A 20,470-nucleotide genomic window follows, 5' to 3' on the forward strand; every position below is an offset into this window, starting at 1 on the left:
GCTGGGAGGCGGGAGCGGGGAGGGTTACAGAAGAGAAAAAAGGGGCGGGGACAAGCGGCGGTGGCGGGAAGGGAGGGCGGAGGGCGGCGGACAACAAGGAAGGAGAGCCAGAAACACGGGCAAAATGAGGTTAGACAAACCAGGCACAACTATTTGACAAAACAAGGGAAATAAGGGGAAAAATAAGAAGTTACACGGAGTAAACAAGACAGGCACAACTATTTGACAAAACAAGGGAAAAAAGGGGAAAAATAAGAAGTTACACGGAGTAAACAAGACAGGCACAACTATTTGACAAAACAAGGGAAAAAAGGAGATACACGAAGTTTTGGCAAGACAGGCACAAATGCTCGACAAAACAATCCCCGCAGCGGAGGCAGCCGGCAACCGGCAAACGAGGCAGCAGCGAGGCAGAGGGCAGGCAGGGGGCACACGCAGCAGCTGGTGGCCGTGCGGCGCGGGGGTGTCCCACAAGTGGTAGATTGACAATATTTTTATTCTATAGAAAGGATTTATTCAGCCTATTAAGAATTTGAACAAAGTAAATGATAGAATCAGTTTCACTCACACCATACATAAAGAAAAAATAAAGTTTTTGGATGTCATGTACATAACTCTGACGGAACATTGAATACAACCCTATATACCAAAGCTACTGATAGGAATAACCTCTTACATTTCAAAAGCTTTTATCAACCCTCATTAAAAAAACACCTACTGTTTTCCCAACTATTACCTCTTAAAAGAATCTCTTCTACAAACGAATCATATCATGACAGCACGCTTACCACAGTCAAGAAGTTTCGAGAGAGAGGATACCCCGCTAACATTCTAGATGAAGCTGTAACAAAAGTTGAAAAATTTGAAAGAGAGAATTTGCTAAAACAAGGAATGAAACCACAAGAAGAAAACAGAATGGTATTCGTTTCCAAATTTTCTACTAAAAGTTACAATATAAAGAGAATCATATTGAAGCATTGGCCATTGCTAACCATGGAAGAAGATTTCAATGGAATATTTTCAAAACCACCGAGATTTGCGTATTTACGCACATGAAACATCAAAGAAATATTGAATCAGAAGGATGATTGCAAAAATAGAGAATATAATGGTACACTACCATGTTAAGACTGTGGCAATTGTAACACCATCATTAAAGGCAATCAATTTCTTCACCCTAACAAGGGGACGCCAATCAAATTGAGGGTCACAGCAACTAGTGACAATAGTAACCTTATTTACATGATAAAATGTCCATGTGGACTGGCTTATGTAGGCAAGACGGAACGAAAAATAAAAACACGTCTAATTGAACACAAGAGTAACATTCGCACTAAGAATTCCAAATCTCCATTAGCCACGCATTTCAATTCACATAACCATAATCCAAGTCAGCTACGATTTTTGGTTTTGGAACAAACCCAAATTCAACATGCAACATTTACTGCGAAGAGAGATACGCTGGATTAATTTTTTTAATACGGTGTATCCGAAAGGACTTAACGGATGTGTAGATCTGAATTGTTTTCTATGAATTGTTTTCTTTAAATCAGTGTTTTCAAAAAAGAGACATGGACATTAAAATTGTAGCCATTTAATTATTGATACACAAATATGAGAACATTTTTGACATGCATAATACATTTTTGACATGCATAGTTTTCACATGTATACTAGATGGTATAACGGTTTCCTTTTTATTCTGAAATCACCTGGTGATACCACCACAACCATACATTATGAAAACATTCTTTCAAAGTAGATGGAAAATATATAGTGCGCACTCAAATTTTCCTTATTTCTTTATTCCTATTTCGTTATTCATCTTTTTTCACCTAACTTTGCGTTCTTGACATATTGATGACATTGTTTTTTCGGGATTATCTGCATTCCATATGTTTTCTGATCAATAAAATCGGGAGCCATTCTTCCCTTTACTTCCACGTCGTGCTATAGTCCATTTTCTATTTTTATGGAGTCACGTGAGATAGACCCACGGAGGTTTAACGTGACGTCGGGTTATGGAAACTGATCAACTTTGCGGGACCCGAGGAGGCTCGACATTTGGAATACTCGGGGTAAGCGTTTGAATATCATTCGGGTTACTAGACACGCAGACTAAGTAATAGATGGAACAGTTACTCACTCTTATTTTTATCTGACAGCTGACCTTGTATCGAACTTAGAGTACGGAACCGTATGAGCCACCGGATATTTTATCCATGAGTTTTTTCATTTTTTTTAAAACGGCTTCAACCGCACATAAAACGCACTTGTAATGGTTGTTCATTCATTGTTTTCGATATCGTTTTTTATATTACTTTATAGGCTCCTTATGGTTGAGTTTGATAAACTTTCGGTTGGACGATCTACATGGGTTGACTGATAAGATGTATACATTTTTCATTAAGCCATTTAATGTTCAGCTGCATTTTGAACCACTCTTTATAGCAATATAAAGCACCACATCTATATTGTTTACTCGTGAGTGAATTTGAAGTAGCATGACGATATGGTCAGTTCACTGTATACTTGCTTAACATTTTCCAGTCATGGTTACTTTTGTATTAGATCTTCAGTTTAGACCACTCATCCCTTTCTTTCTTCTTTTTGGAAATCCGACTCACTACATTCTTTTCACACTCTTTCAATGAAAACTTTATTGAGTGACACTATTTACCATTCAAGCTCAAGCTTTCACTTTGGGGATATAAGGTATTCATCAGTGATGGAATCGTGAATCCTTTTTTTCATACATTAATTATTGATGACAGGGGAATATTGATTGAAATGTTAAATGCTGTGTGTTTTACCTATTGCAGAAAATAAGTCCCCTGAAGAAGGGCAAGGCCCAAAATGCATTGGGCGTATGATTTGAAATATATGATGAACATAATCATTGTTAAAGAAATAATTTGAAAAGAATTTAGAATAAACATATCAAAGAAAATTGAAGAACAAGCATTTAAATCATTGAAATGCTTTCTTGAGTGCATCCTGGGGACATTTTCCACTGAATGGGATAACACAATTCATAGCAGACTGGAAGAAACCTCATCTTAAAAGTTGATTGAAATTTTCGCAATGTATATGTTGCATTTAGTTTAAATAAACAACCTTGAATACAAAATAGAATTTCCAGGAATGCTAGACTTCCACCAATATCCTAGAAAATCAGAGGCATAGATTATTCTCTAGATATCCAATAATACGCAGTAGATGTCATCACCCAGCAGAGAGACGAGTTTGAGCGGTGACATCCACTGTCTCTGATATGGTACAAATGTGTAACTAAAAATTGGTGTTCTGGCCCTTAAGGAGTCTGAATGGAGCAGTCTTGCATTGGGTAGCACTGTTGTGTACTCACCTGTAGGGAGAAACACCCAATACGTTTTTCCTATCCCTCAGAACATGTGGCTACAGGCATACATCTTTGAAGAAAGCTAAAATGAGGAGGTATCTTACACCTCTTACTGTGGGTGATGCATTTTGGATGAAAGGCATTCGAAGCAACAGACCTGCCATAGGCCATGCAGCGGATAAGAGGAGCCTACTCCGTTTTTCATCTCCCCAAATTATTACACATTCAGGGCCTTATTTTTGGGCACTGGCATCACTTTTGAGCCGCTGATGGATCACTTTTTGTGACGCAAGAGCAGTGTAAAAAATACACCATGTTGTGCCATATTTACAAAGTGATGCATCTAGGTAGATGCGCCACTTTGTAAACCCCTGCGCCACATTATACCTGCGCTAGGTATAATGTATGCAGGGGTAGTGTTCCGATGCAAGAAAGGATCGTAGAAGTGATGCAGTGAAATCTATAGGATTTCACTGCGCCACTTCCAGGATGCAAATGTGTGAGTATCTTACGCCTGCCTCACACATTTGCCTCATGGCAGGCGTAAGACTGACGCAGGCACATTTAACATGGGGCTTGTCCATGTGTAATGACCCATTGCTGGAGTTGCATCACTTTTGTGACACACTCCAGCAATGCATAATTTTTGCACCTACAGATACGTCAGAAATACGGACTTATTTGTAAATCCTTGCGACATGATGTGTCATAATGTAAATATGATGCATCATTGGTGTTGCAAGGAGGGCGCAATGAAAAGTAGCTCAATACTGAATTTAGGGGCGTAACAGGTAGGGCAAGGACAGGGGCCAATAGGTTCCTGTCCTGGGTGGGTACACCCCCTAGCATGCTCCTCTCCTGTGGGAGGGGGCAGGAGCCTAGCTGTGGTTGGGCAGGGCTCCCCATCTACAAGATGGCCGGTGCCCGGGGTAGTGCTTCACCTCGTCTCCCCCACCTGAGGGGTGGGGTTGGCACAGGCTGGCACACCCCCCTTCCTGACGTAGTTTTTCCCATCAGTCTTCCCACCAGAGTTGGGGTCAGGACTGGTGGGGGTCAGTTGCTGGGTACAGCAAATGGTCTGGAGAAGCTCACAGAGGCGGCATGCCTTTGAAGCTTCCCCCTGCCCATCCTGGGGGAGGAGACCTAGCACCTCGCCCAGGATGTGCATTGTTGCAGGCCCAGGAGAGCGGGGGGGCTCTCCACCCAGGGGTCCAGCAACATGTCTGCTGTGTGGCAGCCTCTGCAGCCACTCAGCCCAGACGTGGATTGTAGGTTAGGGTTTCAGGGGGCATCTCTAAGATACCCTCTGGTGCATTTTACATTAAATCCCACACTGCCATCAGGGCGGGTTTAATGTGCTGAGCAGTTTGGTACCAAACTTGTCAGTATTCAGTGTAGCCATTATGGTGCTGTGGAGTTCGTAATGCCAACCTCCCAGCACCATATACTCTTAATGGCATCACTGCACTTACAGTGCCCAAGAATGGTCCTGTGTACTGTAGGGGCACAGGGCTCCTGCACCTGTGCCCACACCTCTGGCATAGGTCACCCAGCTAGAGGGGTGACTGAAATATGCCAGGGCAGTGGGTTCTGTGGGCATGGCACACAGGGTGTGCCATGTCGACTCTTTGTTTAGTTCTGTACTTAGGCACTCAGCCTGCAAAGGCAGTGGCTGGGTGCCAGGGTACAGGGCCCCTGAGGGTGGCACAATAGGTGCTGCAGCCCTCAGGGGTCTTCTCTGGTCACCATCCCCTGGGTACCTAGGGTGCCATTTACTAGGGGCCGGCAGATGGGCAGAGATGCCAATTGGGTTTTTAGTTTCAACACAGTTTTAGGGAAGGAACACAGGCCCTGGGTACCTGGTTGGCAGGAACCCAGGGCACACTCCGTCAAAGTACATCAGCAGTTCAGAAAAAAGTAGGGGCATACCAATGCAAGAAAGATGGCACTTTCTCACACCGACTGTTTGAAGAGACTACTGCCACGTGCATTTTTATAGTAAAAGGTTTAGTTTCCTCTGAGGAAAAATACACCTTAAATTTAACTCTACAAAATGCACACTAGGTATTATTTTGCATGAGAACCATCGCCCCGTCGACATTTTCCGACATTGTTGTGGTAGTTCTAAGGATAGAAACTTCTTGGGCTCTTCTATAAAGCCACCAGACACCCAATTTTCACTAAAATCAAATCTAGCAATTGCTGCCCTGATTCCACTGCGGTTGGTAGAAGAAGTGGAAAGCTGCACTATGCCTAGAACACCAACAATAATACCACTGACCATGTGGTAATTAGGTTAAAATGTTTCAGTATCTATTTTTCCTTAACACTTATTTAGTGGCTCACATACCAGTTAATGAAAAAGAGGAGAGGTATAAGAGCATATTATATAAAAGGCAAGATCTTTATTTACACAGTTGAACTAGCGTTATTTATCATTGTCTTTCATGGTGAGATGAATGCGTTCTTACTGGAAGTTCATAATCCCCTAACTTTTGGAGTCCATTTTCCCGATATATTACGATATGATACAAGTATAATGGATTTGTCAAGTATGGATTGAGCTTTCCCATCTTCAAGCACACCATAAAGAACTTCAAAATCAACCAGTCAAAAACTAGATAAGCAACTGCAATGCAATAGTTCTCGCAATTACGTGAATTTAAGCTATTGCCATTATTAACGACAATGCCTTTTATTTATGTTTTGAAAAAATAAATAAAAGGCATTGTCATTTACAATGCCAATAGATTAAACTCTCGCAAATGCGAGACCTTTTCCATTGCAAGTGCTTGTTCATTGATGCTACCTCTTTAGCTTACTTTGTATTCCCTATTCCCATCTGGGTGAAATGATACCGTGTGCTTCTTCAGTAAAAGCAGCTTTGCCACCCGACCTGCACTGGCCGTGAAGTCCTGCGACGTGGGCAGCAGAGGGCGCACGCGGCACAGGATAACACCTTTGGTCCCGGTCCCTTACAGCATGGAGCCCTCGCTCGCTCTCATTTCTTTCCATGCTGCTCTCATAGCCCCCTCCCAACGTAGGAGCCCAGGGGCTTTTAGGACCGGGCTGGCTGCGGCAGGCGTTATTTTTGGCTACGGGTCCTCCGCCTCCTTCCATTTGAAGGGCGACTTTGGGTGAGGGGGACCGCGGAGGATTTCGAAGCGGCTAGCGGCTGCCTCCTGAGACCACCTCCGGCCATACCCCAGGTACGGTGCGCGTCGCTGTCCTTCTGTCCAGCTCCCATCTTCCCAAAAGTCCTGTAGCAGTTGATAGGGGTGGGGGTTATTTCCCGGGCACAGCGTCCCCGCCTGCCCAGCTCCCCAGGCACAGGTGCGTAGGAATTGTGCTGAGGCTATTAGTGGCTAATGGACAATTCAAGCTCAAAAGCCTGGGCCGGCAAGTAGCCAAGGTTAAAAAATTAATGCCAAGATGTTAAAGGCAATTTGATGGAGGTGGTTTGGGGTTTATTCTCCCAGAGAATGTTTATGAAAGGTGCCGGCATTTAGTTGCACTTCTTTAGCCCAGTACAACTGTGCAAAGCTAGACTTTGTATTGCATATGTTCGTGGGTGGTGGTGAAATATGTATTGGAGGAAGTCCCTCAAGTTTTTTTCCCTGAAACATATTTGCAAACTGGTTTTTTTAAGGTGCATTGCCAGCAACAGAATTCTCAAATAATTTTATATGCAGCTCCGTGAGCCTCCAAAGAGGAACTTATCATTTTCTTCAACTACACTATTTGCAGGTCGCCAAATGCTTTAGAATGTGTAGAGGCGCTGTGTGTGGTGGTTGTTGATGCTGACGGGGGTGGCTGACTGATTTTAGAATTATGTAAATTGGACATCTGAGATGTGAACCTGCTCATTTACAGAACAATGCAAACCGCTTGGACTGGAGGATGAATAACTTTCATAAGTAAGGATTTAGTGCAGTGAGAATAGTAAAGTTATGGACCAGGCTCCTGGAGTATGATGTGCTTGCGGAGTCAGTCAGTGTATTGAATATTAGACTGCATACGTTTATCTAGGTGCAGAGCATTGTTCAGTCGCGAGTTGTTGGTAAAATACGTAACAAATGAAGCATTAGGGACCCAATTACTATATTTAGTCAAAGTAACCTATTATTTGCTCCTTTCTAATAGGATTGGGTTAGATTCAGAAGATTCCATTTTCTGCCTTGTTCTCAGCCTAAATATTGGAGTTTATAAGAGAGACTGACTGCAAAGGCATGGCCCCATTACATAAAGAGAAATGTTGTAATCGCTGAGCTGTCAGCATTGCCTAATGACAGGAGTGAGCAGCCATAATATTTAATTTCCCTTCTGGCCAGGGGCAACAGGCCTGCCACTGTGTGCAGGTGTGGTGACGTCTGTGCCTCAGGTACCATAGGCTCTGCCACTCCGCTTTGCAGTGCAAGTTGCATTATTTGGCTCTACTGTGTGACACTTGGGTCCAACCCAGTCCAACCTCACCACGACCCCCATACCCAGCTTTAAGCTACCTGCTCCTCTCCAAGGTTCATTGCTCACAACTGGTTCTACCCTAGGTACAGTAAGTCCTATGTGGGAGAGGTTGGTTAAGGTGCATGAGTTTCAAAATCATGCTCCAAATAGTGTGCAGCTTATCTCATGGCGCATACATGTGGAAGGATTGCAGTATGTGTGAGAGGAGATGCAGCCATGCATTTACGCTTGCAGTTTATTAGAGTACCGGGTCAGTAGCTTGTGTTATCAGAGATGGGAAGAAGTAAGTCCGAGGGTGTTTTTCGGAATTTGCGGTGATTGTCAATCTTCTCATTAGAGCAGTGATTGAATTCCACACTTTAGCTACTGAGGTAGAAAGGAGTTCCCACGAGTTGGAGTCTTTCTAAGTGGAGGTACCATCAATAATGGGGTAAGCCTGGAGTGCAGGAATCTTGTTACGCAATTCGAGTGGCGTTTTTGTTGAAGGAAGAGTGGTCCAGTTCCATGGACTTCTTGGTGAACAAGTTGATGAAGAATCATGTGGAGCCCCATGTGATATAAAGAAATGTTGACCAGAAAGGAAAGTTAGAGGTGTACTGAACCCTGTACTGTAGATGCAGTTTAAGCCAAGTAAGAGCACAGCTCTCTCCAACTTGAATAATCTCGTAAGATTATTAGGTGAGTGACAGTTTAAAATGCGGCAGACTTGCACCTTTGGTAGGGGAGAAACCCTGCTCCAGTATTGCAATGTAGGTTATTTCCTTCAAAATACTTAATGCAGGGGTCACGTGGTGATCCAGATTCAATAGTATTAATCATTAAGAATGAAACGTTTGTGAGTGAGGGTAAAGATGAGACGTGTTACCTAAAAAGAATGAGTGACATCTATGGGTGTATGAAGGAAACTAGCCTTTTATGATCCAAGCAATTATGTGAGAACCATCAGTAGAGGGACTTTGGCTCCGCCCACAAGTTTGGAGCCTGGCGTACATGTTTTGATTGGGCAGAAGTTGTGTGCTTCCACAAAAAGGGGCTTGCCCTCCACACAGCTGTGCTTTTGTTTATTTGAACTTTTAGGGTTACGTGTGCCATTGTAATGCTATTAAAATGCTTGAGATAACTAGATAATGTATGGCATTTTCTCTGGCAGTGGAACAGATGGGTTGAGACAGTTATTAACATACTTTGATTTTTAGGGCTGGCTTGACAGTGCTTTCATAAAGCAGACCTATTGGCTTTGCCAATGCTTGCTAAATCTGCTATATAAAAAATCATGTTATATTAGAACACCATGTGTTTGAAAAAGGAATATCATTATTGTGACACTGATGTCCTAGTAATTCTGTTCACATATTAGAATTTCTCCTACTGACAGGTTCCTCCCCATTAGCAGTGGGCACCGCCAAAGCCTCTGAAGGGTTTGGACTTTCAGCTGTGGGACACAGCTTAGCTCCCCTCCTCAGTTTTAGAGTCTTTTTGTGAACTTTGAGACATATTTACTAGTAAAGTGACAAAGCATGTCGTTAAGCCAAGAAGGCTAACGGCACACTGCATCACTTTATAAATGCAGGGCTGCACCATATTTGCAAGAATATGGGACAGCCCTGCAATTCCTCCCTGTGCTGGTACTGAATTTAGCTGCCTAGCGCCAATGCAGGCACCCTTGCAGCATAGTGCAAGGGTGTCTGCTTTGCAGGGGAAGATTGTTTATGTGCAGTACGAGACATCTTCCTGCACATAAACAATCTTTAAATGGTGTTTTGTAACTTCTGTGTGCTGCTCAATGCAGTACACACAGAAGTTGCAAAATGTAATTTTTTTATATGATTGTGTATGTGCAGGAAGGGACACCTTCCTCCACTTAATCATTGGCGTTTTGCTGTTTCCATGTGTGCTGCACAATGCAGGACACATGGAAACAGCAAAAACTATGAGAAATTTGAAATTTCTCCTCTTTTTGCCATTTTACAATCAGGTTTTTCCTGGTCTTAATTTTGGCGCTGCTCTATATTTACGCCACCCTTGTACATATGGGACAGCATCAAATTCAATGGGTGTTGTGGTGGATGCCCACAGCAACACCCATTGCCCTCACCTTTCTCGCTAAGTATAGAGTAAAAGGGTGCCTTATTTATAAGGCAGCGTTAAGCCACGTTAAGTGGCTTAATGCTGGAAGCCCCTTTCGCCACCACAATGTCCTGATAAGTGGTGTGGTGGTGATAGGGGCTTGTAAATATGCCCCAGGGTTGTTTCATGTCTCATGTCAGCAGCTTGTCTAGTGATATTTATCTTTTGCGTTCTGGTATTTGTAATCCAGTTTTTTATAAAGGAAAACAAGCTACAAGCATCTGAATTCAATGAAAGAATTGTGACAGGAGAGGTCTCTTGCCTGCCTGTGCCTTCATTTGTAGTGGAGATCATTGAAGCACTTTGTGATTGAACCAACCTTTACCAGATAAAGGGCCATATAGCAACATCAAAGAATGAACACTTACATTTCTGACCTGTAGTCAGAGACCTTAACCACTAGACCATGAGAGCCACTCTTTGTTTTGGTGGTGGTTCTCATTTTAAATCTAAATCTAATTCTAGTCAAACCAATGACAGACGAACCACCTGGGCTAATACTGTTCAGTGGTTATGGGGAGGCACTCTAGAAGTTTAGCATTTGCCAGCTCAACCCTGGCTCAGATCTGCCAATGGTAGGCCGCCAATGGCTCCTCATGCTCAGGGGTAAGGCAGGTCTAAGAGAGGACATGTGTGCCACTGCTGCCATTGCCTCCTATCTGTGGAAGAACTGCCATACTTTTTTTTTGTAAACACATTTTATTGATATTTGCAGTACTGCAAACATTGCGGTGCAGGCACAGGCACATAGGTAATAACTCATGTACCTTCATAGATGCATTATTTGATTGATTTGATTTGATGGATTTGATTTGATTATTAGATTTATAAAGCGCAACGAATGCCCGGAGGCATCTTGGCGCTGAGGACTCAGAGAGCGTGTGAGGCTAGTATGCAAATAGAATTAGAGGTCGGATTGAAATAACCATATTTTTACTGCTTTCCTGAATGCTTTCAGATTTGGGCTGTTTTTAATTATTAGCGGAAGAAGATTCCAAGATTTGGCAGATCTCAGCAAGAAGCTCATTCCTTCCCATTGTGCCTGCTTGAACCTAGGGATTTGCAACAGTTTTTGTTGTGCAGATCTAAGATTCCTAGACGGCACATAATATTTTATGCGCGACATCAGGTATGAGGGGCCCTTTCTATGGAGTGCTTTGAACGTAATGCACAATTACTTAAAGATTATTCTTTTCTTAACCGGTAGCCAGTGCAATGCTCCTAGCTGCCGCAACACTGATTCGTGTTTGGGAATATCTAAAATCAATCTTGCTGCTGCATTCTGCAGAAGTTGGAGCTTTTTCAAGAATTGAGTTTGGATCCCCAAGTAAAGTGCATTGCCATATTCCAACCTGGAGATGGCAAGGGCAGTCATCATTGTTTTTGAAGCCTGCGGGGGAACGAAGGAACACATCTTCCTAATCATTTTGAGGATGGACCAGAAACTGGAGGTAAGACAGTTGGTTTGACTATAAAAGGTCAGCCTACAGTTAAAGGTAATCCCAAGATTTTTTGCCATTGAGACAGGTGTTGGACACTCACCCAGCTCTGGAGGCCACCATTTCAAAGACCAGGCCAAAGGATTGGCACCCAACCATAATATTTCGGTCTTGCTGCCGTTCAGTTTAAGACAGTTAGATTGCATCCAAGAATTAACATGGGACATGCAGTTGTTAAAGAGGTTGGCAATCTCCTCCTCATTATTAGTTATTGATACGACTACCTGTGTGTTGTCTGCATAAGATATTACAGAGAACCCGAACTGTCTAATCAGAGCGGCAGAGGGGTCACATAAACATTAAACAACATAGGGCTCAAAGACAAACCCTGCGGTACTCCGCATTGCAGATTGAAAGTTTGAGAGATGGATTCGCCTAATTCGACTCGAAAAGATCTCTCCGTGAGATAGGATGTTAATAGAGTTGTGGCAGATTCTTGAACGCCCATATCGGACAGTCTGGCGATTAAGATTTTATGATTGACGGTGTCGAAGGCCGCCGACAGATCTAACAATATCAAGGCTGCCTTCCCACCTTCGTCCAATGACTTCCTAAGCTCCTTACTCGCAGTGATTAAAGCAGTTTCAGTTCCGTGGCCCTCTCTAAACCCGAATTGTGAGTGGTCAAGCAGATTATTGGAGGAGATAAAAGGCAGTGAGCTGGATGTTACACAATTTTTCCAGAACCTTTGAACAAAAAGGAATTCTGGAGATTGGCCGATAATATAGCATGATAGCAGTTCACAATCATGTGAGGTGCCTAATGAGGATGCTATTATAGATACTCCATCTTTAGCAATGATGGCTAACCCACCACCTCTTATTAGTTCTATCTGCTCTTGGAATCTGGAAACCTATGGGAAGTGCTTGTAGAAAGTCTGGGTCGGATGCGTCATTGGCCCAGGTTTCGGTTACAAATACTAAATCGAGGCTGTGACTTTCTATCATCTCAGCCATTTATATGTTGTGCTTAATTAGTGAGCGTGAATTAAGAAGCATGGCTTTTATCCCTCTGGAGGTTTCTGACTGTTTAGGTTTAGTTTGAGGCGAAATCTGTTTAACTGTATTGAAGTCAAACTGCAGTTTGCAGTGTTCGCATTCTTTAGGTTCCAGTAGAGGGTCGAGTTTGCGACAACAAGAGGGAACTAACCTGAGGCACCGGCTGGTTAGGTCCTCTCTGGAGTAGCTGATGCGTGCCAGGCTTTGCGGAGCAGGGCTTTTGGCCCTCGGACCGGGCCAGGCGCGGATGGGCGCAGATGGACTTGCCTTTGGCGCGCCTTCGGCACGCCCTCTGCGCTGCGCATCAGGGGGTCCCTAAGTACTGGAGGGCGCGCGTATGCTAGAGCGCTAACCACACTGGAAGTAATGCTAATCTCCAAAGGGCCCTCCGAACAAACAGCACACGCTGCGTCGGACCGGGGCCGAGGAGTGCAACAGGTGAGTGCAACAAGTACAGTGAGTTAAGAACAACAAAGATAAAATCAGCAAGTTTTAGTCCCTGACATCAATCGATAATCCATAAATTGAGCGTACCGTAGCTAACAGCGTCTCTGCTGTGTCCGCAGCGCGTGCGCATTATGGGGTCCCTAAGTACTGGTGGGCGCACGTATGCAAAAGCGCTAACCACACCAGAAGTAATGCTAATCTCCAAAAGGCCCTCCGAACAAACGGAACACGCCGCGTAGGACCGGGGCCGAGGAGTGCAACAGGTGAGTGCAACAAGTACAGTGAGTTAAGAACAACAAAGATAAAATCAGCAGGTTCTAGTCCCTGGCATCAAGCGATATTCCCTAAATTGAGCATACCGTAGCTAACAGCGTCTCTGCTGTGTCTGATTTTTATTGCATTACAATAAGCTCCCTACTGAAGCAGCAGATATAAACAACAGTATTACTCAACATCATCTATTATGTGTGAATGGCCAGCCCACCAGCACCTTAACATTACTAGCCTGCCGCCCACACACTTCTTCACCCAACTCAACCTGCTGCAGCCCAATTGGTCCTATATTTTAAGCTCTTGTACACATCCAGTGGCCCATGTGGGAGTTTATCAGAACAATAGATAGTACCTGTCTCCCTTCACCGTATCAGTTACGATGTGCCCCCTTTACCCACAAGGCAGTTGCATTTAATGGGGAACTAAAAGGGGACCCCTCTTCCAGCTTCTTGAGACAAGCCATAAGGTGCTCCCATGCCCGAGCTCTGTCTATTAAATCCTGTCCCTGTCTAACTTCCTGCAGTCATACTGCACCTTTATAGCCCGCCCATAAGATGAAGTCCTCCTTCTATTTAGTCAATCTAGGGCCCCTAGTTGCCTTCCAATGTAAGGTGATTTTATGTTTTGCAAGGAGTGGTGCCAGGTCAACAAATCTGGTTTGTCATCGTCAGAAGCCACGGACTCAACATCATCTCCTACGCCGACGACACCCAGCTGATCATCTCCCTCAACAACGAACCCACAGCTGCCAGAACCAACTTTCACAAAGGAATGAAGGTAGTTGCCACTTGGATGCAAGACAGCTACCTCAAGCTCAACTCAGACAAAACTGAAGTACTCATCCTGGGACTCAACCCCTCAGCCTGAGACGACTCTTGGTGGCCCGATGTACTAGGAACCCCTACGGACCAGGCACAAAACCTCAGTATCATACTTGACTCCTTGCTCTCTATGAACCGCCAAATCAATGCATTATCCTCTTCCTGTTTCCACATACTCTGCCTGCTTTGAAAGACTTTCTGATGGCTCCCCACAGAATCCAGAAAGACGGTCACCCACACCCTCATCACCAGTAGATTTGACTATGTCAATACACTCTATGCCGACGTCACCCAGAAACAGCTCAGGAAACTACAGAATGCCCAAAATACCGCAGTCAGACTAGTCCTCAACATCCCCCACCGCAGCCACATGACACACCGTCTCGGACAACTCCACTGGCTCCCCATCAACAAGAGAATCACATTCAAGCTCCTCACACATGCCTACAAGGGTCTCCATGACGAAGGACCTGAATATCTGAACCACAGCCTCACATTCCACACACCCGCCAGACAACTCCACTCCGCCCAACTCGCCCTGGCCTCCTTTTCATGAATCCACAAGACCTGGACTGGAGGAAGATCCTTCGCCTACCTCACCGGCAAGACCTGGAACACTCAACCCCCTAAAACTCAGGCAATCCGTGTCAATGACTGAGTTCAGGAAGGATCGCAAGACCTGGCTCTTCGACTGAACCTCCACACCTGATGAATCCGCAATTCCCCCTCCTCCAGCACATTGATCCCCTCACGGGTGAGTAGCCGCGCTTTACAAACACCTGATTGATTGGTTGTAATGTTATGGCTGGTAGGGCATGGGAATCCCCTCAAGAGACAGACCAGGGGAGTGCACGGGAACCTTATTTGGGTAACCTCATTTAGGCATAAAACTACATCTTTCAGAAATCCAGTGGTGTAGGGCAAGACCATACATACCATGTCCAGCATCTCAGCACCATGTTCCCCACATCTGGGGCAGGAGGCTTGAGCTGTACACAATATCCTAAAGATACAACCAGGGGTAAGGTATGCCCTATGGAGAAAGTAGAAGTTAATTAATTTGAATCGAACATTACAGGATACTTTATATGTAGTGGCAAGTATTGTTTCCCATTCTGCTTCTGATCACCAGATCCTCCTTCCATTTCTCACGCAAGTCTACTAGGGGTGTAATAATGTCGGCTTTCAAGGCCTGGTAAAGGTTAGTCACTGCTTTGGTACGGCCGGTAATGGTGCAGAGGGCCAGGCTGCACCGATTCGTAGGAGGTTCCCTTGTGCCTATGCACCATTGTTCGCACAACGTCACCACAATCGGTATGTGCAGTAAGAACTGACCTCTAAACATCTCGAAAGTCCCAGAGAAGTCCTCAAATTCGAACAGCGCACTGTCTCTATAAAGGTCTCCCACTCAAGTGACTCCAGAAGTTGCCTGCTCTGTTAGTGCCTGCAGATTTTCCAATCCCAGCAATGGGATATCTCCCGTATAAGGTAGCCAGGTCCGGGTTCTCTGAAGGCAGCACTGCAGCAGCAACGGACATTCTGCAGGTTTGCAGCATTTCCACAAACTGGCAGTCAGGGGTTCAGTAAAACATGAAATCGTGCCCTGTAGCTTAGAGCAAAATTATCCTCGCCTCAAACCATTCGGGAATGTAACCACCGGTTGAATCATTGGAGCTGTGCCACCAAGTAGTATGGTTCAAAGTCCGACCCTCTGTTGTCGGGCACTGCTGTTCAGACATTGCCACTCTCCGTCTACCCGTCCCCCAAATTAGATCAACCATCAGCAAGTTCAGGTCCCGGAATAAGCGTCGGGGAATGAGACGTCGGTCGTAAAGTGGAGAAAAAATATAGCACTCGAGGGAGCGTCACAATTTTAGCTACTGCAATCCTTCCTGCCACTAAAAACGGCACCCACTTCCAGAAGCTGACACCGGACAGGAGCGCTCGGATCATGGTACTGATATTGCAATCAAGAAAGTAATTCATATTATAATGGATCTTAACGCCAAGGTATTTCAGGCAGGTCCTATACAGGCAAGTCCGCGCAGATATTGAGGCTGGGGAAGCAGTGCCATAAGGGATATCAAAATGTTTCTTTCTAACAACTGGAAATTCTGCCGAGGAACAGCAATTCTTTCATGCAAAATATACAACTGTGAAGCTACTTCTCAATCAGTGCAATCATGAATGTGGGTTACTCCTTTATAGTGGCTTCTCTTGTGCCACGCTGATAATATCCACCTGGGGCATCCCAGACTGACCACAGACCCTTAGTTTCGCCCTATGTTGGCAGGGTATGCCCAGACATGGGTCCCTTGCTCACTTTGCCACTGGATTCAAGCTGGCCTGGCTGATGACGACTGATTAGCCAGAAACCGGTCCCAGGATGCTTGTTTCTGGTCCAGGAAAGACATGGCTTTGCAGTTCGGGCTGGACTGTTCGCATGAGGCACAAGGTCCGACTGATTTGCATATGGACATGTCTGAACTAGGATGGTGGAGTGAGCTAAAGAATGATGATGGATTAAACAGATCAGTTGACTGGGGGTGAGTGTTTGATTTTCTCAAGCTCTCCGTCCATCATCCCCCTTGGGTATCGCTTTGTTCGCCCTAAGTTGGCAGGGTCTGCCCAGACGTGGGTCCCCTTGCTCACTTTGCCACTGGATGCAAGCTAGCCTGGCTGATGACGGCTGATTAGCCCGAAACCGGTCCCAGGATGCTTGTTTCCGGTCCAGGGAAGACATGGCTTGGCAGTTTGGGCTTGACTGTTCCCATGAGGCACAGGGTCAGACTGATATGGCCATGTCTGAACTGGGTTGGTGGAGTGAGCTAAAGAATTATGATGGATTAAACCCAGATCTGTTGACTGGGTGTGAGTGTTTGATTTACTCAAGCAATCCGTCCATCATCCCCTTTGGTATCAGATGCTACCATGGGTCTGCGACCGAACCACTGTTTTTGTCACGTTGCAGGTCAGATTCAACTTGTTGTTTTGTCCTGCCGAAAGCAGCCCAAACTTCAGAAAAGTTTCAAAATTCCAATATGAAAGATTTCACCAGGGTTAACTTTGAGCAGCACCCTGCAATCGTCATGCCTTCCATCGGATTCTGCCAGCAGCCCGCATCAGCAATGAGAAAAATCCTCCAAGAAAAAGACTTAAGTCAGAAGTTAAACTTTGCACTGTGACAAAACTGGTCCCTGTATCCGACCAACTCTACATCGTAGTCTACCGTATCTTTTGACTTTGTCCTGTTTTAGTGTGACTAGATACCTGCGGTTGGCGCTTTGAACTTTTTTGGGGGCACCTTACTCTCTATTTGTGGTAGTGGGAGCGAGCAGTAAGGCTTGATCAGAGTGGGGTGTTAAGCATTTGTTGTACACACTCAATCAGCAAATGATTATCACACACTCAAAGACTGAACTCAGACCAATTTTGTTTGTATAAAAATATTCTTTTAGTTATATGTTTTATTCAATCAAGGAAAATATGATCATTGACATCATTAAAACACAACACATCAAAACAACAGTAATGTACATTAAAAGTTATCAAATTATCCACCTTAAAACAGGTTTAAAATTCATATAAAACACAGTCATCCAATTAGACAAATTAAGGCCATGTAAACACAGTCATTTTCATGGGCTAGATTACACATTTTAGCCTCCTCCTCCACGCAAATAGCAGGAATCTTGAGATGGAAAACACTAGCCAACGTGTGGTACCGGATTTAAAAATCCGTATAGCTTCCAAATGACACCTAATAGAAAGCATATGACAAACAGGAGCTATCCAGGTTCTTCTATAGTCAGCAGAGGACAGGCAGTAAAAGAGAAAATGCTCAAATGTTTCAGGTACAGCAAGGCAAGATGGACACAATACATTAACCACCACATATCCCCAACTGCTTCTCCTTGTGTTTAAAGGAACCGTGCCATATCTAAGTTGGGTATTCAGAGCTCGTGCCTGTGGTGGCTCGATGTCGTCCAAGAAGAACTCAAAGTCATAGCTGTCTTTAACATTTAAAAACCTCACGGTTAAAGTGCCATGTGCAAAATGTTCAATGCTTTCTGAGATCATCAGTGCCCAGAATCTTTTTTTACCAAGAGGGATCAAGGATTTAGTAATAGTCCCAGGTTCCTCCCAGAACTGCCCCAACCCGATTTTTAAATACCAATCATTAATCTTTTTAAACCACTTGATTCGACCAGTTTGCCTATGCAATGCAATCAATTCAATCATGGCTTCCTTCAGTGTGACCTTTGTGTTACTTGTCCACACCCTTATCCAAAATAGGAGGGCCCGGAGAATGGTAAAGTATTCAATAGGTTTTAAGCCAAGGTCTAATCTTAGTGGCAAAAGTGGTGTATTCACTGGCAAGTTCGTAATAGCTCTAATAAACTTGTTCTCAGAGGTAGTTAGGTCTGTGCGATTTTCCAATCCCCACAACTCGGCCCCAAATAGAGCCATTCCTAAACCTTTTGCCCTATGCATTTCTAGGATAGGTGAAATGGGCCGGTAGGGGGAGGCCCTAGCCCTACGTACTTGGGCACAATCTACATGCTGAAGAGTCAAGTTACTCTTTGCCAGCTGCGCGTTCCAAGTCAGCCTATCACTGATGCGAACCCCCAGGTAATCAAAGGACTTAACTTGCTCCAAAACTTGCGATCCCACCGCAAGTTTGCCCCTACTAGATTTATAGGGATTAAAGGACATATACCTAGTTTTGGAGCAATTTATTTCCAAGCCCTTTTCTTTACAGATCTTAGCAAATGTATTTAGTAGGTTTTGAATCCCTCTATGGGTTTTAGCAATAAGCAGGGTGTTGCGTGCAAATAGCAGACACGGCACTACTCTACCTGCCAGTTTCAGAGGGTCACCATCGCAATTAAAGAGTTCGCCAATTAAACCATTGATATAGAGGGTGAAAAATGTCGGAGCAAGGACGCAACCCTGACTTATGCCTTTCTGAACCAGTATGTTATTGGTCAGGCTGCCATCAGAGTTCCATCTAACCTTGGCATATGTGTCATGGTGAAGCCGAATCAGGATTCCGACTATATAAGATGGAAGTCCTAAGTCGCTCAGGGCGAGCCAGAGTTTAGTCCGGTCAATTGAATCAAAGGCAGTCTTTAGGTCCACAAACACCACGTATAAATGACCACCTTTGATGGTAACTTCCTTCCAGATTAACAGAAGGAATCTGAAAACTTGGTCAGTGGTGCTTGTGGAAACCCTAAATCCTGCCTGTAAGTCAGACATAACATTATTATCCTCTATCCAATTGTGAATTCTTGTCAAAATGATTTTACTAAATATTTTTGGGGGAACATCTATTAGGCTAATGGGCCTGTAATTGCAAGGTGACCCTTTGTCACCCTTTTTATGGATAGGAATGATTTCCGCGCCCCGCCAGGTGTCCGGAATGGCTCTCCCATGCAGGATGGTATTAAACACTTTTTGAAGTAGAGGGCCCCATATAACAGGCTTGGCTTTAAACAAGTCGCCCGGAAGCTTATCTAAGCCCGGGGCTTTCCAACTCTGCAACAGATTTATGGCCCAAATGGTTTCATCTACTGTAATATTGTCTTCTTCTAATATTCCAAGATCTTGTGGGTGCATAAGTATACCTAGGTCATAATGAACCCCCTGGTCTGCAAATAGGTCCCCCAAAGTAATCCTCCCACACATAGGGCTGAATGTGGAAATCTGTTTCTATTTCTATATTTGACGATCCCTTCGACAGCAGGTGCCAAAAAAGTTGGCTGTTTTTAAGTTGTGCAGCTTCAAGAAGCATGCACCACTTTTCAGTCTCCCAATCCCTTTTTGCCATATTTTGTGCCATTTTATAAGACTTTCTACAGCTTTGTACAACTATAGGAGACTCCCTTTTCACTGCCTCAAATAGTTCATACCTGGATTTTTTGCAGGCTTCGTTAAACCAGGGTGCTGTTTTCCGCTTCGGTCGAGTACAATTCTTATTAAAAAAAAGGTCTTAAATTTATAATCAATTTTGAAAATGTAGTCATAACGACTTCCCGCCCTATGGTAGGTGTACTCAGATCAATTAAAGTCTGCTCCACCTCTGTGTATATTTTGGGGAGCACAGTTGGATCAGTTAAAATAAGGGGCCACTTGACTCGTCTATAGTTATTTGTAGTAATAACTGGGGTACTCTCACTCCAAGGGGGTCCATACAATGAGGCTTAACCAGTCAAGTTGAGGGACAAAGCGGTGTGATCGCTGTCATCCCAGAGTAAAATTACCATATCTTTGACACAAGGCTAAAGATCAAGATCGACAAGAATATAGTTGATCCGGGTCTTAGAAGCACCCCTCTTAACCCCTTCCACGCTGATGACGAGCTGGGCTCGTCATGAGGTAGCCTCCTGCTACGCTGATGACGAGCCCAGCTCGTCACGTAAAATGCGCTTTCGCAAATCGCCGCGTACGCGCGGAATTCCGCCCGCACGCATGCGG

The 20,470-nt window shown here is 44.4% G+C and overlaps 1 protein-coding gene across 1 annotated transcript in view; it reads left to right on the top strand.

Annotated features, from left to right (window-relative positions):
- The first annotated feature begins 6,461 nt into the window (after positions 1 to 6,461).
- The window catches only part of PRR33 (proline rich 33), a 132,399-nt gene continuing 118,390 nt past the window's right edge, over positions 6,462 to 20,470 (top strand). The window contains exon 1 of the mRNA XM_078682741.1: positions 6,462 to 6,570. The gene's annotated coding sequence lies outside the window, so the exon portion shown is untranslated. The remainder of the gene's footprint in view (positions 6,571 to 20,470) is intronic.

This window comes from Lissotriton helveticus, chromosome 3_1, assembly GCF_964261635.1.
Source record: "Lissotriton helveticus chromosome 3_1, aLisHel1.1, whole genome shotgun sequence".
Taxonomy (NCBI): Eukaryota; Metazoa; Chordata; class Amphibia; order Caudata; family Salamandridae; genus Lissotriton; species Lissotriton helveticus.